The sequence below is a fragment of the Rattus norvegicus genome, chromosome Y, assembly GCF_021556685.1.
Source record: "Rattus norvegicus strain SHRSP/BbbUtx chromosome Y, alternate assembly SHRSP_T2T, whole genome shotgun sequence".
Lineage (NCBI taxonomy): Eukaryota > Metazoa > Chordata > Mammalia > Rodentia > Muridae > Rattus > Rattus norvegicus.
In genome coordinates, this window is record NC_141555.1 from 52,870,768 (window position 1) to 52,896,927 (window position 26,160).

General features: G+C 39.1%; 1 pseudogene; it reads right to left on the bottom strand.

Moving 5' to 3' along the window:
• Positions 1 to 24,638, bottom strand: part of LOC134484512 (solute carrier family 53 member 1-like) — a 78,276-nt pseudogene extending 53,638 nt beyond the window's left edge.
• Between the last annotated feature and the right edge of the window lie 1,522 nt (positions 24,639 to 26,160).

Here is a 26,160-nt window from a genome sequence, read left to right on the forward strand (position 1 = left end):
GCTTAAGTCCAAGTGGATCAAGGACCTCCACATCAAACCAGACACACTCAAACTAATAGAAGAAAAACTAGGGAAGCATCTGGAACACATGGGCACTGGAAAAATTTCCTGAACAAAACACCAATGGCTTATGCTCTAAGATCAAGAATCGACAAATGGGATCTCATAAAACTGCAAAGCTTCTGTAAGGCAAAGGACACTGTGGTTAGGACAAAACGGCAACCAACAGATTGGGAAAAGATCTTTACCAATCCTACAACAGATAGAGGCCTTATATCCAAAATATACAAAGAACTCAAGAAGTTAGACTGCAGGGAAACAAATAACCCTATTAGAAAATGGGGTTCAGGGGCTGGGGATTTAGCTCAGTGGTAGAGCGCTTACCTAGGAAGCGCAACGCCCTGGGTTCGGTCCCCAGCTCCGAAAAAAAGAACCAAAAAAAATGGGGTTCAGAGCTAAACAAAGAATTCACAGCTGAGGAATTCTGAATGGCTGAGAAACAATTAAAGAAATGTTCAACATCTTTAGTCATAAGGGAAATGCAAATCAAAACAACCCTGAGATTTCAACTCACACCAGTGAGAATGGCTAAGATCAAAAACTCAGGTGACAGCAGATGGTGGCAAGGATGTGGAGAAAGAGGAACACTCCTCCATTGTTGGTGGGATTTCAGACTGGTAAAACCATTCTGGAAATCAGTCTGGAGGTTCCTCAGAAAATTGGATATTGAACTGCCTGAGGATCCAGCTATACCTCTCTTGGGCATATACACAAAAGATGCCTCAACATATAAAAGAGACACATGCTCCACTATGTTCATCGCAGCCTTATTTATAATAGCCAGAAAATGGAAAGAACCCAGATGCCCTTCAACAGAGGAATGGATACAGAAAATGTGGTACATCTACACAATGGAATATTACTCAGCTATCAAAAAAAAACGGCTTTATCAAATCCGTAGGCAAATGGTTGGAACTGGAAAATATCATCCTGAGTGAGCTAACCCAATCACAGAAAGACATACATGGTATGCACTCATTGATAAGTGGCTTTTAGCCCAAATGCTTGAATTACCCTAGATGCCTAGAACAAACGAAACTCAAGACGGATGATCAAAATGTGAATGCTTCACTCCTTCTTTAAATGAGGAAAAAGAATACCCTTGGCAGGGAAGGGAGAGGCAAAGATTAAAACAGAGACTGAAGGAACACCCATTCAGAGCCTTCCCCACATGTGGCCCATACATATACAGCCACCCTATTAGACAAGATGGATGAAGCAAAGGAGTGCAGACCGACAAGAGCCGGATGTAGATCGCTCCTGAGAGACACAGCCAGAATACAGCAAATACAGAGGCGAATGCCAGCAGCAAACCACTGAACTGAGAGTAGGTACCCCGTTGAAGGAATCAGAGAAAGAACTGTAAGAGCTTGAAGGGGCTCGAGACCCCAAAATTACAACAATGTCAAGCAACCAGAGCTTCCAGGGACTAAGCCACTACCTAAAGACTATACATGGACTGACCCTGTACTCTGACCCGATAGGTAGCAATGAATTTCCTAGTAAGAACACCAGTGGAAGGGGAAGACCTGGGTCCTGCTAAGACTGAACTCCCGGTGAACTAGACTATAGAGGGCGGCAATGGGGGGAGGGTTGGGAGGGGGACACCCATAAGGAAGGGGAGGCGGGAGGGACATGTTTGCCCGGAAACCGGGAAAGGGAATAACACTTGAACTGTATATAAGAAATACTCAAATTAATAAAAAAAAATGTGGTTCATAGCTAAACAAAGAATTCACAGCTGAGGAATGCCGAATGGCTGAGAAACAACTAAAGAAATGTTCAACATCTTTACTCATAAGGGAAATGCAAATCAAAACAACCCTGAGATTTCCCCTCACACCAGTGAGAATGGCTAAGATCAAAAACTCAGGTGACAGCAGACGCTGGCGAGGATGCAGAGAAAGAGGAACACTCCTCCATTGTTGGTGGGATTGCAGACTGGTAAAACCATTCTGGAAATCAGTCTGGAGGTTCCTCAGAACATTGGATATTGAACTACCTGAGGATCCAGCTATACCTCTCTTGGGCATATACCCAAAAGATGCCCCAACATATAAAAAAGACACGTGCTCCACTATGTTCATCGGAGCCTTATTTATAATAGCCAGTAAATGGAAAGAACCCAGATGCCCTTCAACAGAGGAATGGATACAGAAAATGTGGTACATCTACACAATGGAATATTACTCAGCTATCAAAAAAACGGTTTTATGAAATTCGTAGGCAAATGGTTGGAACTGGAAAATATCATCCTGAGTGAGCTAACCCAAACACAGGAAGACATACATGGTATGCACTCACTGATAAGTGGCTATTAGCCCAAATGCTTGAATTACCCTAGATGCCTAGAACAAATGAAACTCAAGACGGATGTTCAAAATGTGAATGCTTCACTCCTTCTCTAAAAGGGGAACAAGAATACCCTTGGCAGGGAAGAGAGAGGCAAAGATTAAAACAGAGACTGAAGGAACACCCATTCGGAGCCTGCCCCATATGTGGCCCATTCATATACAGCCACCCAATTAGACAAGATGGATGAAGCAAAGAAGTGCAGGCCGACAGGAGCCGGATGTAGATCGCTCCTGAGAGACACAGCCAGAATACAGCAAATACAGAGGCGAATGCCAGCAGCAAACCACTGAACTGAGAATAGGACCCCCATTGAAGGAATCAGAGAAACAACTGGAAGAGCTTGAAGGGGCTTGTGACCCTATATGTACAAAAATGCAAAGCAACCAGAGCTTCCAGGGACTAAGCCACTACCCAAAGACTATACATGGACTGACCCTGGACTCTGACCCCATAGGTAGCAATGAATATCCTAGTAAGAGCACCAGTGGAAGGGGAAGCCCTGGGTCCTGCTAAGACTGAACCCCCAGTGAATTAGACTGTTGGGGGGAGGGCGGCAATGGTGGGAGGGTTGGGAGGGGAACACCCATAAGGAAGGGGAGGGGGATGTTTACCCGGAAACCAAAGAATTATTATTACGTATTAAATAAATTTAAAAAAAAATTCAAAAAATGTTACAAATAAAAAAAAAACATGAATTTGTTTTTCTGATATATACCTTCTCTTTATATACCATGTTGATGAAACCTTAGGACATAGGAATGCATAGTAACCATCTTAGTACAGTTTCGGGATTTTATTGTATCTTGTTTGACATGTGCACTTCTATTAAAATGCTATTTCTTTTCTAAGTCTCTTAATTTACCTGGAGAGGTTTCCGGGATGTTTGCCTGGAAACCAAAGAATTATTATTAAGTATTAAATAAATTAAAAAAAAAAGAAAAAAAAAACTCAACTTCAGGGGCTGGGGATTTAGTTCAGTGGTAGAGCGCTTACCTAGGAAGCGCAAGGCCCGGGGTTCCGTCCTCAGATCCAAAAAAAACAAAAAAAAAAAAAACAAAAAAACAAACAAAAAAAAAAGCTCAACTCAATAGGTTCATAAGAACAGGAGAGAGTCTATTTGGTATTGTCATTTGTGGATTCTACAATCTTGAACTAGTTTCCGAGAATCCATGTTAAAGTTCCACCTAACATCATACCTCTTGGAGCCAACAAAAGTATGTGTGTGTTTGTGTGTGTGTGTGTGTGTGTGTGTGTGTGTGTGTGTGTGTGTGTGTATATATATATATATATATATATATATATATATAAAATCAGACACCAAAACTAGGTAAGATTAATGAAACTAGGAATCGCACTCTGCCGGGAACCGGATATAGAACCAGAGAGACACTGCTAGACCATGTCAAATACAGAAGTGAATCCTAGTTGCAAACCAGTGAACTGTAAACTGACGACACATTGGTAGATTTTGTGAAAGGATAACCAAAGATGAAGGGGCTTTCAACTCAATAAGAACTGTTTCAACAAACCAGAGCTTTCTGGTACTAAACAAATATTTGAAGACTGTACATGGATAGACCAGTGACTCCAAATGCATATGTAGCAGAAGATGGCCATGTTGGGCACCAATGGAAGTAGAAGCCCTTTGTCCAAACTAGGTTTGACTCCCCTTTCAAGGGAATGTCAAGGTGCTGTAAGGGAGGTTATACAAGAAGGGTAGGGGGACAGGTAACGGGTCTTACAGGCAGGAAACTGGGAAAGAAAAAAATATGAAATGTAAATATAGAAATATTCATTTAATAAAGCAATAGAATTTAGAAAAAATAAAGAAAAATGAAAGAAATAAAAGATAGGAAAACTGCAGGCTAATGTCACCAATGGTCTCAGAAATCTAAAGGGTCACCTTCAGAGAATGGGAGTCAGAGTAATACTAGTGGAAAGGCTGATATCATGAAGTGTCAACTAGAAGCACGATATCAGTGTCAGACACAAACTGCATTATAGGAATGGAAAGCATGTGGGAGATTCCTCTGAGCTGAGGACAGAATACTTGTCTTTACCTCCTTCCTTAGGACCTTTTTCTTTTGGGCAAAAAGAATAAAGGCATGAGCTCTCAGGAAAACAACTGTATGATTCCCAACACCTAGCTTTTGGAATAAATAAATGAATGTTATAAACTCTCTGACTTCCAGGTATCATAACAACAGGGAAGTCCAGATTCTTCTCAGAGGCTCCCAGCTCCTGATTCTGAAACGTGGAAGACTAAGACCAAGGCTTCTCTTCAGCGAACACACTTAGCCCCTACCCCGGACTCTCTGAACGTTCCCAGTGATGGCATATTTCTTCTTCTTTTTTTATTTTTATTTTTTAATGAAAACAGAAGGCCATCTGCCTTTTCCCCATCTCTGGTCTCCTCAGCCTTTTTGTTCTACCTCCTAAATGACTGTTTACATTGAATGAGAGTCTAATTAGTAAACCTAGATTTACAGAAGGAATAACCCTTAGGCCGTGCTGTGATGACAACACTTGTGACATCACAGAAGAAGCTAGTGCACACCAGGGTACAAGAGATTTTTCAGGGAGGGCCAAATGGTGATGTCAATGAGAACTGCCTTAGCCTGCCTGCTGAACTATAATGGCCAGATTTGAGAGTGCCCCTTCAAGGAGGGTTTCCAGCGAAACAGAGGAAACCTTTATGTATTCATCTCTCTAAAACTAGAGACTTCTCTTAGCTTCACTAGTGTTTACATGCTTTGAATGGGGAAACTTAGTCAGGGGCTTGTCATGGGTAGAACATATCTAGGATCATGGAAGGGAGGAGATTATTCTGAAAAATAATTCTAATCCAAAGTCCATTCCTGTGACCTTCAGTTAAATTTCCTAGCTTTTCTTTGTTTCCCAAAGGCCAGGATTTTCCGTACAGCCCTATTATTGAGTGAACATTGTATTTCATTTTCTTACTGTACATTCCTTGAAAGGGCACATTATATATATATATATATATATATGTCCTGAATGTGTACTCAAAAATTCTGTTTTCCAATTCAATATTTTTGTAATGAATTTGAGAAAAATGGAGGCCAAGGCAAAGAGTGAATATAACAGGGTAAATACTATGTAGTTACTTCAAACGATAAACTGCCAAATCTTTTTTTTTATCCAAAAATTATCAGATATCAGTAAAGCAAAGTACAACATGGACAAGAGAAAGAGATTCTGTAATACCTTTAGATGTCAGATAGCTAATATATACCTTCGTGTGTTCCCAGGGTCAGGCTTGAGGGTTTTGGATGTTTTACATGGTTCTTTTTTCAGATAAAACATAAGAGTCAGGAGATTGGGCAGGGAGAGCAATGGCTTGAGGTCAAGGAAAACCTCAACATTACTAGTTTCATAAGAACAGAAGGAAGTCAATTTGGTATTTTTATTTGTAAATTCTAAATAATTGAGGTAGTTCCAAAGTATCCATGTTAAAATTCCACCTAATCTCATGGTTTGTATGAGCCACATATATATATATATATATATATATATATATATATATATATATATATATATATATATATATATATATATATATATGTATATACTGTTGAAGCTAAGAATTGCATGCCTCCGGGAGCAGGATATAGATCTTTCCTGAGAGACACAACGAAAGCTGGTCCAATAGAGAAATGAAAGCTAGTGGCAAACCAGTGAACTGAGAACGGACCTCTTGCTAGTAGATTTTGAGAAACGATTACAAGAGCTGAAGGGGCATTAAAACCATAAGAAGAACAATGCCAAGGAACCAGATATTTCAGATACTAAACCAATATTCAAAGAATGTATATGGACAGACCTAAGGTTCAAACTGAATATGTAGCAGAGGATGGCCTTTTTGGGCACCAAAAGAAGGAGAAGCCCTTTGGTTTCATCACTAGGTTTAGCTCCCAGTTTATGGGAATGTCAAGGGGCAGTAAGGGTTGTTTTAGACGAATTGGATGGGGACTACTTAGAGATCTTATGGACAGGAAACTGGAAAAGGTAATACAGAAGTATGGAATTAAAAGCAAAAAAAAATATTCAAAATGAAAGAAATTAAAGAAAACTGGCTGCTAATCACCCCTATTGACTCAGAAATATAAAGAGTCACTGTCAATGTATGGTAGACAGAGTAATACTTGTTGAAAGACTGAGATCATGAATTCTCAACTAGAAGCACTTTCTCTCCCATATATGAGTGTCGGACACAAAATGCACACTGTAGAAATCCAAAGCTTGGAGGAGTTTACACTGAGCTGAGGATAGAATAATGACCTTTCCCTTCTTCCTTAGGATGCTTTTCTACTGGGAAAAAAGAATAAAATTGATGAGCTCTCAGGAAAACAGCACCCTTCCTAACATTTGGATTTTGGGATAAAGAAATTAGTGATATAAACTCTCTGATTCCAGGAACCAAGCAGGGAAGTCCAGATAATTCTGAGAGAATCCCAGCTCCAGGTTTGCATATGTGGAAGGCTCAGATCCAGGCTATCTCTTCAGGTAACCCAAACAGCTCCTACCCAGGACTCATGTATATTTCCCATGGACCAGGTATTGCTTCCTTTTTTATATACAAAGACAGAAGGCCAGCTTCCTTTCCCCCATCTCTGATCTCTTCATAGTCTTTGTTCCCCTTCCCAAAAACTGTTTACTCTGAATTATAGGAAAATTAGTAAACCCTAGAGGTACTGAAGGAATATCAGAGAGGGAGATGCATACAGGACAACACTTGTGACATCACAGAATAAACTAGGGCTCTCCAGGATACAAGAGATTTTTTCAGGGAAGGACAAATGATAATGTCACTGAGAACTGCCATGACTTACCTGTTAAAAAGCTATCTTTATATTGACCAGATTTGGCGGTGCTCTTTCCAGGATAGTCTCCTGTGACACTGTGGAAACCTTTCCTTACTACATCTCTCTAAAATTAGAGACCTCTTTGTGCTTCATTAGTGGTTGCCTGCTCTGAATTGAGAAAGTTAGTCAGGGGATTGCAATTGGTAGAAAAGATCTAGGAACATGGAGTGGAGGAGATTCATCTGGATAATAATTGTATTCCCAGGTCCATTCCTGTTACATAAAGTTCAATTTTTTAGGTTTTCTCTGTTTCCCAATGGCCAGTATTTTCCATACAGACATTTAATTGGGTGAATATTGTATTACATTTTCTTTCTTTTTTTTTTTTTTTTTTTTTTTTGGAGCTGGGGACTGAAACCAGGGCCTTGAGCTTGCTAGGCAAGTGGTCTACCACTGACCTAATTCCCCAACACTGTATTACACTTTCTTATTGTACATTCCTTGATAGGGGACTTTATGTATATTCCTGAAAGTATACGCAAAAATTCTGTTAACGAATTCAATTTTTTGCAATGGTTTTGTAAACAAAGGGGACCAACCCATAGAGTGAATATAACAGTGTATATATTGTATACCTACTTCAAGTGATAAACTCAAAACTCCTTATTTTATCCAAAAATTACCAGACATCACTATAGCAAAGGACAACATGGAGTATAGAATGCGGTTCTGAAGTCCCATTAAGTTACAGTTCTGTAATATCTAACTTCCTGTTTTCCCAGTGCAAGACTTGCAGGTTTTGGATGTTTTACCATGATTCCTTCTTCAAGGAAAACAAAATTCAGGAGGATGGACAGGGAGAGGAATGGCATGAGGTCCAGGGAAACCTCAACTTCAATAAGTTCATAAGAACAGGTGGAAGTCTATTTGGCATTTGTGACTTCTACATTTTTGACCTCCTTATGCAGAATCTATGTCTAACATCATAGCTGAAGAAGCTGTAGATAGATTAGATATAGAGATAGAGATCGAGATAGAGATAGAGATAGATAGATAGATAAAGATACAGATACTGATACAGATACAGATACAGATATAGATATAGATTGATAAACATATCTGCCACCAAAACTAGAAAAGATTGTTGAAGCTAAGAAGTGCATGCTGCCAGGAACCGGGCATATATATATATATATATATATATATATATATATATATATATATATTTCCTGACAAACACAGCTAGAGCATGGTAAATACAGAAGTGAATGTTAGTGGTAAACCAGTGACCTGAAAACGGACCTATTGTTGGTAGATTTTGAGAAAGGATTACAAGAGCTAAAGGGATTTTTAGCCCCATAAGAACAACAATGGCAATAAACCAGAGCATTCCAATTATAAACCCATATTAAAAGATTGTACATTGAGAGACCTATGGTTGAAAATACACAGGTAGCAGAGGATGGCTTTTTGGGCACCAATGGATGCAGAAGCCCCTGATCCTCCCTAGGTTTGATAGCCATTTCAAGGGAATGTCAAGGGGCAGTAAGAGGAAGTATAGAATAATGGGTGGGGGACCGGTTAGGGACCTAACCTACAGGAAACTGGGATTGGAAACAATATTTGAAATGTAAATATAGAAATATCCCATTCAAAAAAGCAATAAAATTTGCTATAAAATTTTAAAAATAATAAAAACAAATTAAAAGAAAAGAGAATTGCCAGCTAATCACATCTATTCACTCAGAAATCTAAAGGGTCACTCTCAGGAGAGTAATACTAGTGGAAAGACTGAGATGGTGAAGTCTCAAATAGAAGCTCTTCTCTCTCCCAGACATCAGTGTCAGACACAAACTGCACTATAGGAATCCAAAGCATGGAGGAGTATACAGTGAGCTAAGGACACAATATTTGACTTTCCCCTCTCCCTTAGGACATTTTTCTTCTGGGCAAAATGAAAAAAAAAATGATAAGCTCTCAGGAAAATAATTCTGCCCTTCCCAACACCTGGCTTTGGAATAAATAAAATAATGTTATAAACTCTCTGATTTCCGGGAATCATAAAAAGTAGGGAAGACCATATGAGAAGCTCTAATCTCCTGATTCTCATATGTGGAAGGCTCAGATCAAGGATAACTCTTCAGTGAACTCATTGAACACCTACCCATGAAACACTGAGCTTTCCCATGGACGACATATTTCTAGCATTGTTTATAACAAGACAATGCCCAGCTTCCTTATCTCCATCTCTGATCTCTTCGTCCTTCTTGTTCTCACTCCCAAATGACTGTTTACTCTGAATTAGAGGACAAATAGTAAACACTGAAGGTACTGAAAAAATATCTAAGAGGCAGTTGCTTTCAGCACAACACTTGTGATATCATGGCAGAAGCAAGGACTTTCCAGGATACAAGAGATTTTTCAGGTGGGGCCGAATGATGATGTCATTGAGAACTGCCATGGCATACCTGCTAAACATTCCTCCCAATGACGAGATTCAAAGGTGGCCTTTCCAGGAGTGTCTCCTGTGATACAGTGGAAACCTTTATGTACTCCATCTCTCTAAATCTAGTGACTTCTCTTTGCTTCATTAGTGGTTACATCCTGTAAATGGAGAAAGTTAGTCAGGGGCTTGGCATGGGTAAAACTGATTTAGGCATATGGACAGGAGGAGTTTCTTCTAGATATTATTTTTTCCCAGATTCATTCCTGTGACATACAGTTCATTTTTTTTCTCTGTTTCCCAAAGTCCAGTTTTTTCCCTACAGACCTTAATTGAATAAATATTGTGTTTCACTTTCTCATTGTACTGTCCTTGTTAGGGGACTTTATGAATATTTTTGAATGTGTACTCAAAAATTCTGCTTTCCAATTCCATTTTCTGCCATGATTTTGGCAACAAAGGGGCCCATCTATACAGTGAGTATAACAGTGTAAATATTGTGTACCTTCTTCAAATGAAAAACTCCCAAATCCTTATTTTATTCAAAAATTTTCAGACATCAGAAAAGCAAAGGACCACATGGTGTATAGAATTCGTTTCTCTAGTCCCTTTTGATATCAACACTACAGTATCTACCTTCCAGTGTTCCAGTGCCAAATGTGAGGGTTTTGGAAGCTTTATCGTGATTCTTTCTTAAGGCCAAACATGAGATGCAGGAGGATGGGCAGGGAAAAGAATGGCTTGAGGACCAGTGAAACCTCAACTTCAATAAGTTCATGAGAACAGGAGGAAGTCTATTTGGCATTGTCCTTTGTGGATTTTACATTCTTGACCTGGTTGCACAGAATCCATGTTAAAATTCCACCTTACGTCATTACTGTAGCAGCCATCAAGCATATATATATATATATATATATATATATATATATATATATATATACACATATATATATATATATATATGCCACCAAAACTAGATAATAATGATGAAGCTAAGAAGTGCATTCTCCCAATAAATAGATACAGATCTTTCCTTAGAGACACAGATAGATCATGTCAAATACAGAAGCGAGTGCTAATGGCAAACAAGTAAATGGACCTCTTGTTGGTAGTTTTGAGAAAGGATTACAAGAGATGAAGGGGCTTTCAAACGCATAAGAACAACAATGTCAATGAACCAGTGCTTTCTGGTAGTAAACCAATACTCAAAAATGGTTCATGGACAGAATTATGGCTCGAACAGCATATGAGACAGAGTATGTCGTTGTTGAGCATCAGTAGAAGGAGAAACCATTTGTTCTCCCTGGGTTTGACTCCCAGTTCAATGGAATGTAAAGGGGCAGTAAGGGGAGCAGTAGAACAAGGGGACAAGACAGGATAGGGATCTTATGGGCAGGAAATTGGGAAAAGAAATAACATTTGAAATAAGAATATAGAAATATCAAATTAATAATAAGGAATATAATTTGGTGAAAAATAAAAAAAAGAAAGAAATTATATGAAAGAGCATGACCAGCTAATCATACCTATTGACTGAGAAATCTAAAAAGTCACTGACAAGGAAGGATAGTCAGAGTAATACTAATGAAAATACTGAGATGATGAAGACTCAACTAGAAGCACTTCTCTTTCCCAGATATCAGTGTCAAACACAAACTGCACTATAGATTTCCAAAACATGGTGAAATTTTCTGTGAGCAAAGACACAATAATTGTTCTTCCCTTCTCCCTTATGTCAGTGTCAGACACAAACTGCAATAAAGGAATTCAAATTATGGAGGAGGTTAATCTGAGCTGAGGACATAATACTTGTCTTTCCTTTCTTACTTAGGACCTTTTTCTTCTGTGAAAAACAGAATAAGAGCAATGAGCTCTCAGGTAAACAATCATTCCTTTCCTAACACTTGGCTTTAGGGATAAAAAAATTAATGATATAAACTCTCTGATATCCAGGAACCATAACAAGCAGGGAAGTCCAGATGATTCTCAGAGGCTCCCTGCTCCATAGTCCCATATGTGGAAGGCTCAGGACTAGGCTATCTCTTCAGCCAACCCACTCAATCCCTACCCAGGATGCAGAGCTTTCCCATAGACTACACATTTCTTCCTTTTTTATTAGCAAGACAGAAGGCCACCTTCCTTCTCCTCATCTCTGATCAATTCATTCTCTTTGTTCTCCCCCCTCAAATATCTGTTTACTCTGAATTAGAGGCCAATTAGTTAACACTAGAGGTACGGATGAAAAATCTGAGATTAAATTGCTGTCACAACAACACTTGTGACATCATAGAAGAAGCTAGGGCTCTGCAGAATACAGGATTTTTTTTTTAAGGAGGGCCTAATGATGATATCACTGAGAATTGCCATGGACTTCCTGCTGAACTGCTTTACTAACATTGACTAGATTCAAGGGTGCACTTTACAGGAGTGTCTCCTGTGAATCAGTGGAAAACTTTACATACTATATCGCTCTAAAGTTAGGGAATTCTCTTGGCTTCATTATTGTTTACATGATCTGAATGGAGAAAGATAGTCAGGGGATTGGCATGTGTAGATAAGATTTAGGAAACTAGAGTGGATGAGATTCTTCTGGATAATAATTTTATTCCCAGGTCGATTCCTATGGTCTTTTGTTCAATTTTCTCAGATATCTCTGTTTGCCAAACTCTAGGATTTTCCCTATAGTCCTTTAATAGAATGAATATTATATTATATTTTCTTATTGTACATTCCATGATTGGGGACTTTATAATATTCCTGAATGTGTACTCAAAAAATTTGTTTTCCAATTTCATTTTCTGCAATGATTTTGGCAACAAAGGGGGCCCAACTATAGAGTAAGTATATCAGTGTAAATACTGTGTACATGCTTCAAATGACACACTCTCATATCCTTATTTTATCCAAAAATTACCAGACTTCAATAAAGAGAAGTGCTACATGGACTATAGAATTCGGTTCTCTAGTCCCATTTGATATCACTTCTGCAATATCTACCTTCCTGTGTTTCATTGCCATACTTGAGGGTCTCGGATATTTTACCATGAGTCCTTATTAAGGCCAAACATAAGATATAGGAGGCTGGGTAGGGAGAGGAATGACTTGAGGGCCAGTGAAGCCTCAATTTCAGTAGTTTCCAAAGAACAGGATGGAATCTATTTGGAGTTCCCATTTGTGGATTCTACAGTCTTGACCTAGATGTGCAGAATCAATGATAAAATTCCAGCTAAACTCATAGCTGTACGAGCCACCAAAAGTACATATGTATACATTAGAAACTAAAACTAGACAAGATTGATGAGCTAAGAAGTGAATTCTTCCAGGAAACAGATATAGATATTTCCTGAGAAGAACAGCTATATTATGCCAAATACAGAAGTGAATGCTAGTGGCAAACTAGTGAACTGAAAATGGACTTCTTGTTTGTAGATGTGCAGGAAAGATTACAAGAGCTGAAGGGGCTTTAACACCGTAAGAAGAACAATGCCAATGAATCAGAGCTTTTTGATACTAGACCAATATTAAAAGAATGTACATGGACACAGCTATGGCTCCAACTCCATATGTGGAAGAGGTTGGACTTGGTGAGCACCAATGGAAGGAGAAGTCCTTGGTTCATCTTGGTTTGACCTCAAGTTCAAGGTAATGTCAAGGAGTAGTAAAGACGGTTATAGAAAAAGGGGAGGGGGACCAGTTAGGGATCTTATGGGCAGGAAACTGGGAAAGGAAATAACATTTTAAATGTAAATATAAAAAATTCAGTTAAGAAAAGAAATGAAATTTGATAAAAAATGAAAGATATAAAAGAAAACTGCCAACTAATCATACCTATTGACTTGGAAATCTAAAATGATAGACAGAGTAATACTAGTGGAAAGACTGAGATGATGAAGTTTGAACCAGAGCACTTCTCTCTCCCAGATATAACTGTCAACCACTGAACTGAGAACGGGACCACCGTTGAAGGAATCAGAGAAAGAACTCAAATAGTTTGAAGGAGCTCGAGACCCTTTTTGAACAACAATGCCAAGCAACCAGAGTTTCCAGGGACTAAGCCACTACCCCTAAGGACTATACAAAGACTGACCTCATAGGTAGCAATGAATATTCTAGTAAGATAACCAGTGGAAGGGGAATACTTTGGTTCTGCTATGACTGAACCCACAGTGAACGTGATTGTTGGGGGAAATGCGGCAATGGGGGGAGGATGGGGAGGGGAACATGCATAAAGAAGGGGAAGGGGGGGGGATTAGGGTTATGTTTGCCCAGAAACCGGGAAAGGGAATAACACTCGAAATGTAATAAGAAACACTCAATTTAATAAAAAAAAGTGTCAGACAAAAACTGCAATATAGGGTATCCAGAACATTGAAGAGGTTTCTTTGAGCTGAGAACACAATACTTATCCATGCCATCTTCATTAGTACCTATGTCTTTTTTACAAAAAGTATAAAGTCCATGACCTGTCAGGGATACAACTTTGCCCTTCACAACACCTGAGTTTTGGAATAAAGAAATGAATGATATAAACTCTCTGACTTCCAGGAAGCAAAAGAACAGGGAAGTCCAGATGCTTCTGAGAGGCTCCTGGCTCCTGGTTCCCTTATGTGGAAACCACATATCTTCTGAGATACCCCTCAACACCTAACAAGGACACACTAAGCTTTCCCAAGCACCACATATTTCTTCCCTGTTTTTTATACCAAGACAAAAGGCCAGCTTCCTTATCCCCATTTCATATCCTTCATCCTCTTTGATCTCACTCCCAAATTGTCTCTGAATAAGAGGCCAATTAGTAAACCTTAGAGGTATTGAAGGAAAATCTGAGAGGCAGTTGCAGTCATGACAACAGAAGGAGGTAGGGCTCACCAGGTTATAAGAGAGTTTTCATTGAGGTCCTAATGATGATGTCACTGAGTACTACGGTGGTCTACATGATGAACACCTTTCCTTACATTATCCATGTTCGAGAGTGCCCTTACGAGGTATGTCTCCAGTAACACAGTGGAAACCTGTATGTACTACATCACTCTAAAGTAGAGACTTCTCTCTGTTTCACTAGTGGTTACATGCTCTGAATGGAGAAAGTTAGACAGGGGATTGGCATGGGTAGAGAAGATGTAGGAACATGGAGTGTAGGAGATTCTTCAAGACAATATTTTATTCCCAGGATCATTCCTGTGACAATGAGTTCAATTTTCTGGGTTTTCTTTATTTCCCAAAGGCCAGTATTTTCTCAACTATCTTTAATTGAATGAATATTGTATTTCAATTTCTTACTATAAATTCCTTGACTATATAAATGTTCCTCAATGTGTAATCAAAAATTCTGTTTTCCAATTAAAATTTCTGTAATGATTTTGGTCACAAAGGGGGCCCAGCTATAGAGTGAGTACAACAGTATAAATACCGTGTGCCTATTTCAAATGATGAATTCCCAAATCCTTATTTTATCAAAAAATTACCAGACATCAGGAAAGCAAAGGACAACATGGACTTTTGAATTTGGTTCTCTACTCCCATTTGATGCCAGTATTACCCTATCTATCTTACAGTGTTACCATGGCCAGACTTGAGTGTTTAGGATGTTTTACCATGATTCTTTCTTAAGGCCTAATGTAATCTTCCAGATGATGGGCAGGGTTGAAGAATGGCTTGAGGACCACTTAAATGTCTACTTCAATAGGTTCATAAAAACAGCAGGGGTTGGGGATTTAGCTTAGCGGTAGAGTGCTTGCCTAGCGAACGCAAGGTCCTGGGTTCGGTCCCCAGCTCTGAAAAAAGAAAAAAAAAAAACAGGAGGGAGTCTATTTGCATTGTCATTTGTGAATTCTACATTCTTGACATAGTTGGGGAGAGTCCATGTTAACAGTCCACTTAACAACATAAGTGTAGAAGCCACCAAAATTATTTATATACATCAGCCACCAAAACTAGATAAGATTGATAATGCTAATAAGTGCATTCTTCCATATTTACCTAGTGACACAGATACAGCATGTCTAATATGGAAGTGAATGCTAGTAGCAAACCAGTGAACTGAAAACGGACCTCTTGTTGGTAAATTTTAAAAAAAGGATTAGAAGAGCTAAAGGTGCTTTCAACCCTATAAGAACAACAATGCCAATAAACCAGAGCCTTCTCATACCAGACCAATAAACAAAGAACATACATGGACTGATCTATGGCTCCAAAAGGATATGTGGCAGAGGATGACCTTTTTGGGCAATAATGGTGATGATGCCCTTGGTCCTCCCTAATTTGTCTCACAGTACAAGGGAATGTCAATGGACAGAAAGACTGGTTATAGAAGTAAGAAAAGGGAACAGGTAGGGATCTTAAAGGAAGAAACTTGGAAAGGAAATAATATTTTAAATGTAAATAGAGAAAACATCCAGTTAAAAAAAGCAATAAAATTTTCTAAAAATATGAATGACATAAAAGAAGAGAAAGATGCCAAGTAATCACACATATTGTCTAGGAAATCTGAAGTGGTAGTCTGAGTAATGCTAGTGGAAAGACTGAGATGATCAAGTCTCAACTAGAAGCACTTCTCTCTCCCAAATATCAGTGTCAGACACAAAGTGCACAATAGATATCCAAAGCATGGAGTTTACTCAGAGATAAGCACACAGTACTTGTTTTTCCCTTCTTCCTTAGTTCCTTTTTTTTTTGACAAAGTATAAAGGTCATGACTTTTCAGTAAAACAAATATGCCTTTCAAACACTTGGCTTTTTTAATAAAGAAATGAATGATATAAACCCACTGTCTTCCAGGAACCATAAGAAGAGAAAAGTCCAGTGTGTAGGAAGTTCTTCTAGACAATATTTTTATTCACAGGTCATTCCTGTACACTATATCTGGTTTCCAGTGTTTGCATGCCCAGACTTGAGGGTAGGATGATTTACCATGATTCTTTCTTAAGGCCAAACATAAGATACTGGACGAGGGGCAGGGAGAAAAATGTCTCGAGGACCAGTTAAACATCTACTTCAAAAGGTTCATAAAAACAAGAGAGAGTCTATTTGAAATTGTCATTTGTGAATTCTACATTCTTGACATAGTTGGGCAGAATCCATGTTAACTTTCCACGTAAACACTTAGGTGTAGGAGCCACCAAATGTATATATGTATACATCAGCCAACAAAGCTAGATAAAATTGATGAAGGTAAGAAGTGCATTCTGCCAGAAACTGGATATAAATATTTACTGAGAGACACAGATACAGCATGTCGAATACAGAAGTGAATGCTGGTAGCAAACCAGTGAACTGAAAACGGACCTCTTGTTGGTAAATTTTCAAAAAGGATTAGAAGTGCTGAGGGTGCTTTAAACCATATAAGAACTATGCCAGTAAACCAGAGCGTTTGGTTAGTAGACCAATATACAAAGAAAGTACATGGACTGACCTATGGCTCCAAATGCATATGTTGCTGAGGATGGCCTTTTTGGGCAACAATGGAAATGAAGCCCTTGGTCCTCCCTAATTTGTCTCCCAGTTCAATGGAATGTCAACAGAAAGAAAGACTGGTTAAAGAAGTAGGAAAAGGGAACAATTAGGGATCTGAAGGGCAAGAAACTTGGAAAAAATAATATTTTAAAGGGAAATATAGAAACATCCAGTTATTAAAAGCAATAAAATTTGCTAAAAAGAGAAACATATAAAAGAGAAGAAAGCTGCCAAGTAATCGCACATATTGATTCAGAAATCTGAAGTGGTATTCAGAGTAATATTAGTGGAGAGACTGAGATGATGAAGTCTCAACTACAAGTACTTCTCTTTCTGTGATATCAGTGTCAGGCACAAACTGTACTATTGATATCCAAAGCATGGAGTAGTTTACTCGGAGCTAGGGTCTCAATACTTCTTTTTTACTTCTTCCTTAGGACCTTTTCTTCTTGACAAAAAGAGTAAAGATCATAACCTCTCAGGGAAACATATATGCCCTTCACAACACTTGGCTTTTGGAATAAAAAAATGAATAATATAATCCCACTCACTAGGGAAACCATAACAACAGGGAAGTACAGATGTTTCTGATAGGATCCCAGTTCTGATTCCCATATGTGAAAGGCTCAGATCAAGGCTATCTCTTCAGTGATCCCACTCAACACCTACCAAGGACTCACTAAGCTTTCCCAAAAACCCCATGTTTCTTTCTTGTTTTTTATGCCAAGACAGAAGGACAGCTTCCTTCTCTTCATTTCCAATCTCTTCATCGTCTTTGTTATCACTCCCCAATTTGCTCTGAATTTGAGGCCAATTAGTAAACCCTACAGGTACTGAAGGATTTCTGAGAGGCAGTTTCAGTCAAAACAGCAGTTGTGACATCACAGAAGAGGGTCTAATGGTGATGTCGGTGAGAAATGCCATGGCCTACCTGCTGAACAGTTATCCTTAGACTGATATGATTCCAGGGTGCCCTTTCTAGTTCTATCTCCTGTGGCACAGTGGAAACCTTTATTTACTCCATCTCTCAACAGTTAGAGACTTCATTTGCTTCATTAGTGGTTACATGGTGTGAATGGAGAAACTTTGTCAGGGGCGTGGCATGGGTAGAAAACATCTAGGAACATAAAATGGAGGAGATTCTTCTGGATAATAATTTTATTACCAGGTTCATCCCTGTGACATATATTTCAATTTCCTAGGTTTTCTCTGTTTCCCAAAGACCTGTATTTACCCTACAGATCTTTAATTGAGTGAATATTGTATTTCATTTTCTAATTGAACATTCCATGAGAGGGGACTTTATATATATATATTCCTGAATATCATATCAAAAATCTGTTTTCATTTCTATTTTTTTCAGTGATTTTGTCAACAAAGTGGGTCCAGTAGTAGAATGAATATAACAGTGAAAATATTGTGTACCTACTTCAAATGATAAACTCCAAAATGCATATTATATCCAAAAATTAGCAGATATCAATAAAACAAAGTGCAACATAGAGTATAGAATGTGGTTCTCTTTCCATTTAACTATCAGTTCTCTCATATCTACCTACCTGTGTTCCCAGTGTCAGTCTTGGGGGTTTTGGATGTTTTAGCATGATTATTTCTTCAGGCCATACATAATACTTATGAGGATGGGCAGTGAGAGGAATGACTTGAGGTCCAGTTAAACCTCAACTTCAATAGGTTCCTAAGAACAGGAGTAAGATTATTTGGCATTGTCATTTGTGGATTCAACGTTCTTGAGCTAGTAGCACAGAATCCATACTAAAATTCTACCTAACCTCATTGGTGTAGGAGAATATATATATCACCAAAGATATGATTAATATGATAATATGATAGATATGATTAATGAAGCTATGTAGTGCATGCTGCCAGGTACCGGATATATATCTTTCCTGAGAGACACACCTAGAACATATCAAATACAGAAGTGAATGCTAGTGGCAAATGAGTTTACTGAAAACTGATCTGTTGTTGGTAGATTTTTGAGAAGGGATTACAAATGCTCTGTAAGTGAGTGTTCTGAGGGTACATGGAAGAGAATGTGGGACAAAGGACGCAAAGAAGGATGCCAAGACAAGAGTCTGAACAAGGTGTCAATTTTATTTTTCTCCAAGGCTAAATTTATACCATAGCAGGGGTAACAGAGGGAGGGAGGAAACTAAGAAACATTTACGCAGGGCAAGATCACAGGATTTGTTTGGTCACAGAACTGATGTTGCAAGGATGTCAGAGAGTTCACAGGTTATTAATCATCAGGACAACATTATCATATTATTATTTTTCTTGACCACCAAATTTGTATTAGTCTTCTACGGCTGCCTGGGGATTTTCCATGAACCTAGTCAACCATAACCTTACTTATATTCAAATGTAAAAGTGACCAATGGCCATGTATGTCCTGGAATGAACCCCTTGGAAACTGCGTCTGTCTTAGGTTGGGGTGTTATTTATCACATGGCCAAGAGAATCTTGTAACCAGGGCCCATCATGGGATAAGGCAGCAGCTAATGTCGGCCCTCCTGTCTTAGGCCGCTTATTCAGGAACATATCACTCTATTATCCATCATTGACTGTCCAGCTCAGCATGCAGTGGTGACAATTTTTTGGTTTTTCAGCAAACGCATCAGGACAGTATGTAAAAAAGAATGTTGGCCCCATTTGACTGAAGGACAAAAATGTCCTTGCCTGAACTGAGATGGAGATTTGTGTTTGAGTTTGTACCTCATCAAAGCATCATCGAGAGTTAGCCTATGATGATATAAGTGAATAGGTTTTGTTGCTATATTGTCTCCCTGTTATTTAACAAGGCTGGTTAAATGATTAAATGTCCAAGGTCCAAAATATATAAGTAAAAGACAAAGAGATAAACAGGTATCCCATGCATGGCAAATAAGAAATAAGCAAACCACACGTCATTAAAGTACAACATCAATAACTGAGAAATAAATAATGTGTTGATACATAGAAGGAAAAATAACATTCTGATTGACATTTTTATATATTTCAAAATAAATCATGTTTTGAATAAATCATAAATTTGTGTTCCTGCAACAATCATAATTGCATTATCCAAAAAGTCAAATCCTATGAAAGTTATTGCATTGTTGAAGAATACATAATTTAGTTGTGCTAGAGTGGGTGGTAGGATACTGATTCTTCTTGGCCGATGGCACTGGACTTGAGTCAGTGCAGATCTTTGAGGAAGCAGGTCCTCTCAGTGGAGTGCAGGCTGAAGATGAAGTCATGTGTACCTTGCGGCATGTTCAGTGCCTCCCTGGGCTCCTTCTTTGGATCAGTGCCCAAAAGTGAAGCGGTAAGAATGCACTGTCACTTTTAACAATTTTATAGTAAATATAATCTCCATATCAGCACCTGATTGAAGCATTGTAAGACCCCAACTATATCCATCTGTCCAATCCTGGTTCAGACCATGGAGTTAAAGTTAATATTTAGGGGGGTTCACCATCCCCTTGCTTTAGAATTAGGACCTTCAGAATGTGAATCTCGGACATGCATTAAGCAGGTTGGGATATACTTTAAGTCAAAGTACACAGTGTCTTAGGTCATAAAATTCTTAAGAAGAGCTGTAAGGGGCCTGGCAAGAATGCTATGGAGTGGCCTGATGAGAGGAGGTGTAACAACCTTATCAGGGGACAAATAGCATTCAGTCACACAGCTAAATGAGCCAGCTTTCTTGGGGCGAAAAGGCCAGCCCATAATTGAGCAGAAGCCTTGTGCCTGTGAAACAAAAATGAGAGCAGAGGGGCAGCTGGTCTGTTACTGGCTGTCCTTCTGGACTCAGCTCAGCTCAGCTCCTTAGAGTCAGCTCAGTGGCTCTGCCACTCAAGAGACCCAGCCTCTGAAGGACACTAGGCTTCCAGTAAGAATTAATAACAAAAGGATGGGGAGATGGTTAGGATCTGAGTAGTAAATGCCAAGTGGTTGACAAAATCATTTTATGGTTCATCTGCTTTAGGGGGGAAGTTTCTTCCAGCCTGTCAGACATGCCTGATGACCTTCCCCCAAAAGACCAGGAGAAAGTAGCATTTGAGTATTGAAGAGGGTTTGCCCAAGGTGTTGTTATCCGACTGAAGCCTCAGGTATCAGAGAGTAAGCTATAGTTAGAGGCAATTGGTTTTAAGGACACTTTCTGCTGCCATTCCTGAGGCAGGGTCACAATTGCATTGGGTTTCCTGCCTCTTACAAACAATAAATATATGACTAACAGTGGAGTACTGATCTTTAATAGAAGTATAGCCCTCCCAGTACTGCAGGAGTAGCCCTTCACTAAGCCATCTCACTTAGTTAGAGGGCCATGGAGAAAAAAAAAACATTGACCATGACCTTGGCCACAGCCTCCAATTAGTGTAAGATGAAGAGCCGGTGCCAACACTTTCTCCTCATGTTATCCTAGAGTAAAGCCTGTTTTGTCTGGCAAAACAAAGTTCCTCGCAGTCTGGTGCAGAGTCTTTCTTAAACTATTTTAGGGACTACCCTGACCCCCAACCTGGGGCATTTTGACCATGGGACAAGAACTGACTGCTGCAGTGAGAGGATCAGAGGCAGTGTCTTTGTTAATGATGACTAACAAGGAAGGGACTTAATGCTGAAGATCAACTCCTCACTTGCAATAGGGCTAGCAGATAAGGCAGGCTCCCTGGCAGAAAGCAATTTCTCTCAAGCAAATTATTTCCAAGTTTAGCACCAAGAGGACCAAGTAAAACTTCTTGAGAAACAAAGCAAACAGTTCCATGATTTCAAACACTATCATCAGCCCAAGTCGAAAAATTAAACAAAAGCCAAAAAAAGACACTCAGCAATACCAAAGAAAACAAAATAGAAAAACAGGACCAAGAAAAATCATTCTATAAGTGAATCCAACAGATGCCTGTTACCTTCAGTACCTGGCCCAAAATGCAGCTTAACCTTAGCTTCTTCTGGGAAGAGGCAGACCATCTGATCCCACCTCCCAATGGGATTCTAGAGTGTCCCCTAGATTCCTTTTTCCTCCTAGAGCCTCCTCTAGGCCCTATGGCTTGTGTCAACTAGCAAGTCAACCTGTCACAACTGTAAGCCCCTTACAGGACCAATAGTGACAACCGAGTGGACTCTAAACCTTTTCCAGTGGGGACTCAAACCCTGCAGACATCAGAGGCAGACAACACAAGTCAACATGAAACAAAGACGAGACATGACACGGAGATAAAACAGAAAGTAACACAGAACACAAAAGACTGACTTGTTTGAGATTACTTGTGATCTCTTCACCAATTGTGGTTTGGAGGGAGTACAGTTCCCTGTGATGCACCAAAAACCCATAGTGGACCACTTCTGGAGTGCAACCATGGAGCATAGATTGACAAATGACCGGAGCAGTAGCATGAGTGTATAAGGTTTTTAATCCACATATGTGGGGTTGCTCATCCTCACAAGGAGAGGCAACCTTGTACCCAAAATGCACATAAATTTTATTCACTACAGATTGTAGACTTCAGTAAAAGTGTTAGCTCATTCATTAAACTATCACAAACTCTATACTATCTTTTGAATCAATTGCTCCTTCCTGGGGGAACTATGGACAATATTTTTACAAAATCTAAGATTTTTTTTTTAAATTTTTAACCGTATTCATTGTGTCCTGAGTGACTCCCTGAGTCATGTCACAAAAGATTCCTGTAGAATGCTTGTGCCATCTCTCAGCAGAAGCTCTGGTAGGTGGTGGTGGGTGGGAGCAAAAACTCCAAAGGGGAGCAAAGGCTTTCAAAAACAAAGAAGACAGACCAGCCTATTTACAGGGAATGACTTTCTCCTCTAGGACACCTTCAAAGAGCCTCTCCTTGGGTGCCATTTGTAAGTGAGAGGTCTGAGGGTGCCTGGAATAGAACTGGGTAAAAGGGTAACAACGTAGGTTGTTAAGATAGGACTCTGATCAAGGTGACAATTTTATTTTCCTCCAAGGCTGAATTTATACCATAACAGTGGTAACATAGGGTGGGGAGAAGTAAGAAACATTTACTCAGTCCAAAGATACAATATTGGTGTGGTCATGGAATCAGCTAATGTTGACATAATATCAGAAATGTAAAAGGTTTGTCATATTATTAGTCAGCAGGACAACTTTAAAATGTTATCATTTTTCATGACCATCAGATTTGTATTAGTATTATGAAGCTGGCTGGGGATTTTCCATGAAAATAATCCTACTTAATTCTAACCATAATAATAACATCAACAATGGAGGGCATTAAGGACATTGCTCCAAACAGAACTGAAGGGGCTTTCAACTTCACAAGAAAAGCAATGCCAAAGAACCAGAGATTTCTGGTACTAAGCCAATATTATGTGCATCGACAGAACTATGGCTCCAACTGCATATGTAACATAGAATGGCTCTGTTGGGCACTAATGGAAGGAGAAGCCCTTGGTCCTTCCCAGGTCTGACTCCCAGTTTAAGGGAATGTCAAGGTGAAGTAAGGGAGGTTATAGAAGAAGAGTAGGGGGATCAGTTACAGTTCTTATTGACAGGAAACTTTGAAAGAAGATAACATTTGAAATGTAAATATAGAAATATCCAGTTAAGAAAGCAATAAAATTTGGTAAAAAATAAAAAAAATGAAAGAAATAAAAGAAAAGAAACTGCTAGCTAATCTCAACTATTGACTCATAAATCTCAAGGGTCACTGTCAGGGAATGGTAGTTAGAGTAATACTAGTGAAAGACTGAGATGATGAAATCTCAACTAGAAGCACTTCTCTCTCCCAGATATCAGTGTCAGACTCAAACTGCCCTATAGGGATCTTAATCCTGGAGGAGTTTACTCTGAGCTGAGGACAAGATACTTGCCCATCCCTTCTTCCTTAGGACATTATTCTTCTTGACAAAAAGAATAAAGGCCATGGTCTCTCAGGAAACAACTGAGCACTTTCCAACACTTTGCTCTTGGAATAAAGAAATGAATGATATAAACTCTCTGATTTCCAGGAGCCATAAGAACAGGGAAGTCCAGATGCTTCTGAGAGGCTCCCAGCTCCTGATTCCCATATGTGGAAGAATCAGATCAAGGCTGTCTCTTCAAGGAACCCACTAAAAACCTACCCAGGACTAATTTAGCTCTCCAATGGACCACGTATTTCTTCCTTTTTTTACACCAAGATAGAAGGGCATCTTCCTTCTCTCCATCTCTGACCTCTTCATCCTCCTTTTCTCCCTCCAAAATGGCTGTTCACTCTGAATTAAAGGCCAATTAGTAAGCCTTAGAGGTACTGAAGGAATATCTGAGAGGCAGATGCAGTCACAACAACAGTTGTGACCTCACAGAAGGAGCTAGGGCTCTCCAGGATACAAGAGATTTTACAGGCAGGGCCTAATGATGATGACTGAGAAATGCCATGGCCTACCTGCTGAACAGCCTTCCTTACATTGACCAGATTCGAGAGGGCCTTTTCCAGGAGTGTCTCTTGTGACACAGTGGTAACCTTCACATACTCCATCTCTCTAAATCTAGAGACTTCTCTTTGCTTCATTTGTGGTTACATGCTCTGAACGGACAAAGATGGTCAGGGGCTCAGCATGGGTAGAAAAGATTTAGAAACATGGAGTATATGAGATTCTTCTAGATAATATTTTTCTTCCCAGGTTCATTGCTGTGACATATAGTTCAATTTTTGAGGTTTTCTCTGTTTCCCAACAGGCAATATTTTCCTTATTGACCATTAATTTATTGAATATTGTATTACACAAATGTGATCATGTTCTTGTTTTCTTCTCTATCTTAGTGCTGAAATAAAGTGATACCCAATACTGTATTAGAACAAATATTTTATAGTACACCTAAAGAAAACTAATTATTCTCAAGGCCAACGTAACTTCAAAAGTAAGCAATTTGAATTTACAGAGAAATGGCTAAGTATTGTATTACTTATCTTTAAGTGTACTCTTATAATAATCTTAAAAAAAACAGAAATCTAAACATCTGCATAAAAATGTCATATCTGCTTTTAATGATCAGAATGCACATCTGTGGCAATCTTTATTAAATCAATCAGGAAGCTGAGGGTAAAACTCAGTCAGAAATCAGTTATCAACAGTCCAGCCTTTGTGACAGTCACACCATTAGCCTATGCCGCCATAGTTCTTGATCCCTGACCTGAAAAGGTCCCAGTCTTTCCAAACATCAAATTGTTACATAAATTGTGTTTTACATCAGAGTCAGTAGGGACAACATCTTAACCAGCTTCACAAACTATTTACTTTTCCAAATGCGTTTTAAGGTTGGTGGTCGTCGCTGACCATACTACATTTCCTCGGGCAATGATGGAAGCACTGATCTGCCCCAGAGGCAATTCCTAAAAGACCTTGACCACTGTTATTGCAAATTCCAATGGCGCTGACCTCTGAGTGGTGGGAAACTCCATGAGGATTTTCATGCACTTCTTACAATAAGAGAGATATGAGTGCAATAACCGACCGACACTCTGCATGAGTCCTCCTTGGGTTCCTGCCTCACCAAGGTCCAACGAGACTGTGCTGAAGAGTGTGCCATACCCCAGGATTTCTAAAGCTCTGTGTCATTCCTCCTTCACAGGCCTTGGCCATACTCCATGTCAGAACAAAATTTGAACCATGCTTTCACCCTGGATAGAATTTCAAGTACTATACAGAGTAGGGAGTGTGGGCATTTTACATTGTCCTTGACTTTAATGGAATTGCTTTACATTTCATTCCATTAAGGTTGATGTTGGGTACCGGCTTGCTGTCCGTTGCCTCTATTATGTTTCTGCATAGAACTGGTATCCCTGATCGCTCTCATTTTTTAACATGAAGGGGGGTTAGAATATTTTTGCAAGCTTTTTCAGCATCTAATGAGATTATCATGTGATTTTTTTTCTTTCAGTTTCATTATATCCTGGATTATACTGACGCATTTTCAGAAATTGAACCATCCCTGCCTCCCACTAGATATTAATAATTACACAGCATAACCTACAGAAGGGATCTCATATTCACATGAAT